Genomic DNA, 6,822 nt, shown 5'->3' with positions numbered 1-6,822 from the left:
TCCATTTGTTTCTTCTGTTGGGATTCCATCATGTTCCTCAGCTCCTCTCTAGATTTATTAATCATGTCTTGCACTAGGAGCACAATTTCTCCTGTTATCTGAGAAATTATTTCTGATTTCCTTTTTTCCAGATCCCCTTTTGTTGCCAGTTCAGTGGGTCCAGGTGGTTGAGTATCAGAGTGTTCCATCTCATTTCCCTTTGGGGTTGCTGTAGGTGATCTGGAAGTCTGGTTTTGAGACTTATTTACATGTTTTCTCATTTCAACTGGGGCGGGGGGCTGTTAGCGCCTGCACAGATTACCTCCTCTGAGCTGGGAGAGGTGGGACAGGGGCCAGGAGCAACGGTAGGGATGGTGACCCAAAAGCCCTTTCCTATGGGCTGGGAGCAGGGAGAGGGATGGTGGCTGGTAAGACCCTACCTCTGTATGGTGGCTCAGAAGCCCCTACCTCTGGGCCAGGAGCGGTGGGAGGGATGGTGGCCCGGAAGCCCCTTCCTCTGGGCCAGGAGCAGCAGGACAGAAGGTGGCCCAAAAGCCCTTTCCTCTGGGCTGGGAGCAGCGGGAGGGATGGTGACCGGGCAGGCCCTTCCTCTGGACCAGGAGCAGTGGGACGATGGCTCAAAAGCCCCTACCTCTGGGCCAGGAGCAGCGGGACTCAGTACCTTGGTCTTGTGGTCTGGTGTCCTCTGCGTCTTTGTAGTGTGGAACCAGGTGGCTGCCTGTCTGCAGCGGTGTGATTCGGCTTCTTCTGCGTGACTCGGGACCTCGGTAGGGCGTGCACAGACCTGCCTGTCTGCAGCAGGGTGATTTGGCGTGTTCCAGGGGACTGGGGACCTCGGTAGGGCGTGGGCAGACCAAACTTTCTTCTTCTTCCTCTTCTCTTTCATCCTCCCTTCCTCGTTTTCTTTCTTGTCCTCTTAATCTCCTCTTCCTTCTTTTTCTTCCACTAATTTCAGAAGCAAGACATCCCTTGCATTAAATTCTTAGTTTTTGTTTTTGCTTTGTTTTTGCTTTGTTTTTTTTTTTAGTATGCCACACTTTTCATCACAATATGGCCCTTTTTGTGCGGGTAGGAAGTTTAATCTTAAAACAGTGTTCCATTTAAGGCTCTTTTATACAGAAATTGCCATCATGACTGATATTAAAAATATCATTACTGTTGCAAAACTCAAATGATAATCATAAAACGCCTACACTTATTCAATACTGTACACTCAATGGAAAATTAAAAGGCATTAGTAACATCTACTTCTTTTTTTTTTTTTTTTTTTGGTACTGGAGATCAAACTCGGGACCTTGCACTTGTGAGGCAGGCAGCGGAACCACTGAGCTAAAACCCCGGCCCTAACATCTACTTTTTTTAAGATATGCAGGCAATAGGAATGAACACGGAGGTACTAGGATAAACTGACAACATGGTTAGTGAAACTTAGTTGGCATTCCTTTCAGAGGATTAAAATCATTACAAAAAATTGCTTTTGATGCATAGTGTTATATCCTTGGTGCCACGTCGCAAAAATAGGCTTGCGAAGGCAGGTGAAGTCTATAAATGCTTGAGTGTCTCACAGAACTGTGAACAAGTACAACCATTTTACCATATGACCAGTGGCCAATACTTTTAAGGCATGCAATTAGCTTTCTCTCTGCAGTATTCTGAGCTATTCCCATTGACAATCACATTCATTGTAGTGCTTGCACCAAGGGAGGCATATAACAAGTTGTTTGGGCTAACATAAGATGGGAAGCTATTCACTGGGTTGTACATAAAAGTACCATGTTAAACAATCTAATGGTAATGACTGACAAGCTGCCTACATGCCTCCTTTATTCATTGTGTTCAAAGGGTCCAGTGGAAAGGGAAAGAACAAAACCTAACACTATTCCAAGGGACTGAGATGAAGAAGTGAAAGCATCTTACAATCTGGAGGGCACTTGACTGTCATTTCATAATGGTTTTCCTTCGAGTAAAACTACAACATTACCTTTGAATTTCTCTCCAAGTGTTGAATGGTCGTTAATATCATCCAAGCCATTTACTTGCCACTCATATTTAACACCTGTAAGTTTCTTTTTAATGATATCTTTAAGGGTTAGGGTTGACATCAATTGTCTTGCTTTTGAATGGTGTATTTTCAGGAGCTCAGAATATAACTACTAGTCCTTCTTTCTTAGATTCTTTTGTTTCATTTATGGCATCATACAAAGCATATCAGCAATCTTTCAAAGGAGGCAAGTTCACAAGAGATGTGTGGGGATCCTGTACAGTATCACCAACATCACCCCAGCAATGTCTGCTTTGCTTCCTCTACAATTACTTGTCTTTTGTCATTGCTTAAACAGAAGAGAACTGCTTTCTTTTTTTAATCTCCTCTTGTGTAGACGATTCCCTTACTTGTATATTATTAACAACTTGATGACTTCATCATTCACTGTAACTCCAGATGCCGCAGTGCCTGTGCTGTGACTGTGGTGGTGGCTCAGGTTCTGGCTGGTTGGCACTGGCAGAAGAAGGGGGGGAAGTTCTTAGTCTAGAATCCTGTTATGGACTGAATGTTTATGTCCCCACAAACTTCATGTGTTCAGGTCCTAACCCCAATATGGCTGCATTTGGAGATGGCCTGGTAGGAGGTGATAAAGGTTAAACAAGGTCATAAGGGTGGTTGGGGCCCTAATCCCAAAGAGCTGGTGGCCTAACAGGATAAGGAAGGGACAACAAAGTGCAAGGTAGGTATTCACAAGCCCTTACCAGAAGCTGACTCCTGCCATACCTTGATCTTGAACTTCCCAGCCTCCAGAACTGTGAGAAGTAATTTCTGTTGTTTAAACCATGCAGTCTATGGTATTTTGTCATTGTAGCACAAGCTAACTCATACAAATACTGTAGTTTTTCATACTTTACTGGTCAGGACATGAGAGATATTTATCACAACATAGTTGATGATATGCAAATATTTTGAGCTTTTTAAACTTATGACTATAAAGGAAGTCATATGAGTATAATTGCCCAAATTTCACCACCCTAAACCTCTATCTTTAGATAGAGTCCTCTTCCTAATATTTAAAAGGGAGCCAACATATGTGCACAAACCAGTCTTAGTAGTTCCTGTTGGTTTTCTAAGTGGGTCAGAAGACTGGGCCATTAGAGCTAGCATAAATCACCTTCTTTCCATTCATCTTCTGACCCAGTCTGTTGCAGGAGACATAATTAGACCTAAAATATTCTGCTCCTTTTTTACCTGCTACTGTAGCTGTGAGAAATATGCAGCATGTGATGTCAATGAAGCTGAATTGGTGCCTCAGCTTTTGACTTAGAAAATCAAATTTATACCCAGTTTAGAAGATTTCCATTTCAACAATGTCAGCCTTCTAGAGTATGAAAGTTTTTTCTTTCCCTATCATAGTAATCCAGGCTGAGCCTACACCAGTTTCATTCAGTGCCAGTCCTATACTGGGACTTATCTTCTATAACACTGTCACTCATTCACTGTGTTTAATGTCACCAATGGTGTTAAGAACATGCTCTGTTAAGTGTTTGTGAAATTGCAAAGCAGCTACCACACTCTATTGCCAAAGATCTGCCCACTGCAGATATTTTGTGAAATGAAAGTTAAGGGGTTCTTAGTAGGCTCAGTTAGTGTTTGTGCCACAGCAGTTTCTGAGACACCAAAGTATCACAGTTCATAGTCATTCCACTTACACACAATTACCACAAAGAGTGTGAATGAAAGGCGTGCTAAAATCAGTGAGCAACCTGCAACCACAGCCACCACTTTCCCTTCAATGTCAGGTCCTGATGTTAGGATTTTCATGTTTGGTCCCATTTTCAGTTGTGGTGAGTTCCTCTGATAACTTTGGGTGGAGTTGGGTGCATTAGTGGGGAAAGATAGTATTCAGCCTGAATCATAGACACTTTAATACTTCAGACATTTGCAAATATCTGTTCAGAGTTCACGTTTTTATGAATTCAGGAAGCTCTTCAGCTCTGGTGAAAACAATTGTATTCTAATGAACCCCTAAGAGGAATAGAAATTTTTCCTAATCTACCAATTTGGAAATTACCTGAACTGAAGCTCCAGACTAGTACAGACTTCCTATCCTATTTTGAATGTTGAAAACATTATAAACAATAAATATTTTTAGATGAATTATTAAATAATACTACAGGACCTTTAAAGTTTTTTCAAAGACTACTTAATGGCTTAGAAAATTTTAAGCCAAAACCTGGATTCAAAACTGTATATACAGTATGATTTGTGTTTCAAAATGTGTGTGTTTGTGTGTGTGTATGTGTGTAAAGAGAGAAAGTACAGGGCTGGGGATTTAGCTCTGTGGTTCTGCCACCTGCCTTGCAAGGGCAAGGACCTGAGTTCATTCCCTGGTACCAAGAAAAAAATAAAATAAAGAGAGAAAGTACAAAAAATATACAAGTAACTTCATCTGGGTAGTGGATTCATGGGTAATTTTAAGTTTTAAAAGATATTTGAACAACATGTGGTAATGATTAAAAAGAACATATATTTTTTAAATCATTTAAAATAAAAAGGTCACAATCAATAGTTTCTCAGTGTCATGAGACTAACAAAACTTTTTGTAATGAATATATTTTTTAAAGCAAACAAGTTGGATACTGAATAGTTGAGAGACCAAGAACATACTTACTAAAATTTCAATTCAAAGATAATCCTTCTGAGAGATAAGCATTTTTCAAGAATAAAATCAGGCATATTTTCCAAAAGAAAACAATAAAGGAAATATCCAAAACACATAACAATAGCTGGAAAAAGAAAAGAGAAGGGTGTTTCCATTTGAACTATCAGGATGTTAGCGATGCTATTTTTACAATTTAAAAAAACAGATTTTTCTATAAAGTCTAATTAGTTTTCGAGGAATGTTCTATGGTGCTTTAAAGCCAATATTTTATAAAAAATTCTTAATTTATTTTTAACCTTTAATAACAAACCTGAAATGTATTTTTGGCATCTGGGTCATAAAATCAGAAAATAGGATTTAAATAATTAACAGATCCTTACCTTAATCCCATTCTTATGTAAAAATTGACAGGACCAGGGATTTAGCTCAGCGAGATGTAGCTCAGCGGCACCCTGCCTGCCTTGCAAGCACAAGGTCCTGAGTTCCATCCCCGGTAACAAAAAAAACCACAAAAAAACCAGACAGGTGCTAATATATTGGCAAAATGCATATAAATATGTCTTTTGCCACCAGGACAATTTGAGATTTTAAAAAAAACAGATATAAGTGTTGTTTTTGAATTACATTAGGGTTTCTTGCAGAGATGATGAGTAATTTTGAATGTTAACTCTACAAGAAAATTCTTCCCTCTTTTCTTTGGAAGAGAGAATAATTTTGTAAATGAAAGCAGTGGACACAATTTGTTCAAAATGGTGAAATGACATACAAATTTGATCTGCACCTAAGTTCTTGCTGAGAGCCACCCATGTTAGCATTTGGATTTGGTGGCAACTATTGACTGTCTTGCCATTGTAAAGACTTTTTTTTTTTTGGTACCGGGGATCAAACTCGGATCCTTGTGCTTGCGCAGCAGGCAGCAAAACCACTGAGCTAAATCCCCGGGCCCTGTAAAGACATTTTTGAAGGCCTTGAACTTGGCACAAAATAGGAATCAACAGATCAAGTTTATCTTCAGTTTTGTTCTTGATCATTGTGCCATTTTGGCAGGGATAATCAATACTACAGTTTGAATGTATCCTTTCAAAATTCATGTACTGTATTGGAAACTTAATCTTCACTATTGCAGAGTTGGGAGGTATGTCCTAATGCAGAGCATTTCACTTCTTGAGAGCAGAGCCATTATAAGAGGGCTTTTAGGAAGTGGGTTTCTCCTGCTCTTCTGCCATGTGAGAACACAAGTTCCTTCCTCATCATCCTCTGGAGAGCGTGGCCTTCAAGGTGTCACGTGGGAAGCAGAGAGACAGGCCCTAATCTGCTGGCACCTTGATCTTGGGCTTCCCAGCCTTCAGAACTGTGAGGGAGTAAATCCTATTCTTTATGAATTACCCAGGCTGTGGCATTCTGCTATAGCAGCACAAAACAGATAAAGGCAATGAACTAATACTAACAATAGGGAAAAAAATCAACCCATAAAGTGTGATCAAAATATATGTTAAATGTTTAAATTTTTTCTTTGTTGTACTGGGTTTTGAACTCAGGACCTTGTGTTTGCAAGGCAGGCACTACACCACGGAGCTAAATCCCTGGTCCATGCATGAATGTTTAAATTTTTTAAAAAATATGTTACTATAAAAGACCAATTGCCATTAATCCCTATCAGAATCATCATCCCCCACCTCCCCTCCACCCTCTACCCCCCACTTCAAACACACTTAACCCATCATTCTTGCCACTTCCTGAGGCAGGTCTAAAGTTCTCTTTTATAAGTGTCTTTTTTTTGGTACTGGGGGATCGAACTCGGGTCCTTGCGCTTGCATAGCAGGTGGCAAAACCACTGAGCTAAATCCCTGGCCCCTTATAAGTGTCTTTATGAGATGAGATCAAACTATGATGAATGCTGCTGCCCAGTGCTATCCAATGAAAGCTAGGCTCTGTTGGGTCCTCATCTACCTTATTCACTAGATCTGGCTTCTGGCTCTTCCCCAAGGTCAAAATGACCATGAAAGGTAAATATTTTGAGTTGATTCAGGATACTGAGGCAGCCACAACAGCCCAACTAAAGAGTTACAAAAGAGGATCTCCAGGACTACATGGTAGGAAACATGTATTCAAAGTGAGGGGTAGGATTTTGAGGGGGATTAATACATTTTTTACAAAATTAAACATTCATCAT

The 6,822-nt window shown here is 40.1% G+C and overlaps 1 pseudogene; it reads right to left on the bottom strand.

The window, feature by feature from the left end:
• Positions 1–1,876: 1,876 nt before the first annotated feature.
• On the bottom strand, positions 1,877–3,808 carry LOC101718814 (cofilin-2 pseudogene; annotated as a pseudogene).
• Between the last annotated feature and the right edge of the window lie 3,014 nt (positions 3,809–6,822).

Source organism: Heterocephalus glaber, unplaced genomic scaffold, assembly GCF_053883595.1.
Source record: "Heterocephalus glaber isolate CG9 unplaced genomic scaffold, H.glaber_assembly_v1.0 deba00001461, whole genome shotgun sequence".
Taxonomy (NCBI): Eukaryota; Metazoa; Chordata; class Mammalia; order Rodentia; family Bathyergidae; genus Heterocephalus; species Heterocephalus glaber.
The sequence above is the reverse complement of the archived record's forward strand: the minus strand, read 5'-3'. Positions and strand labels throughout refer to the sequence as shown.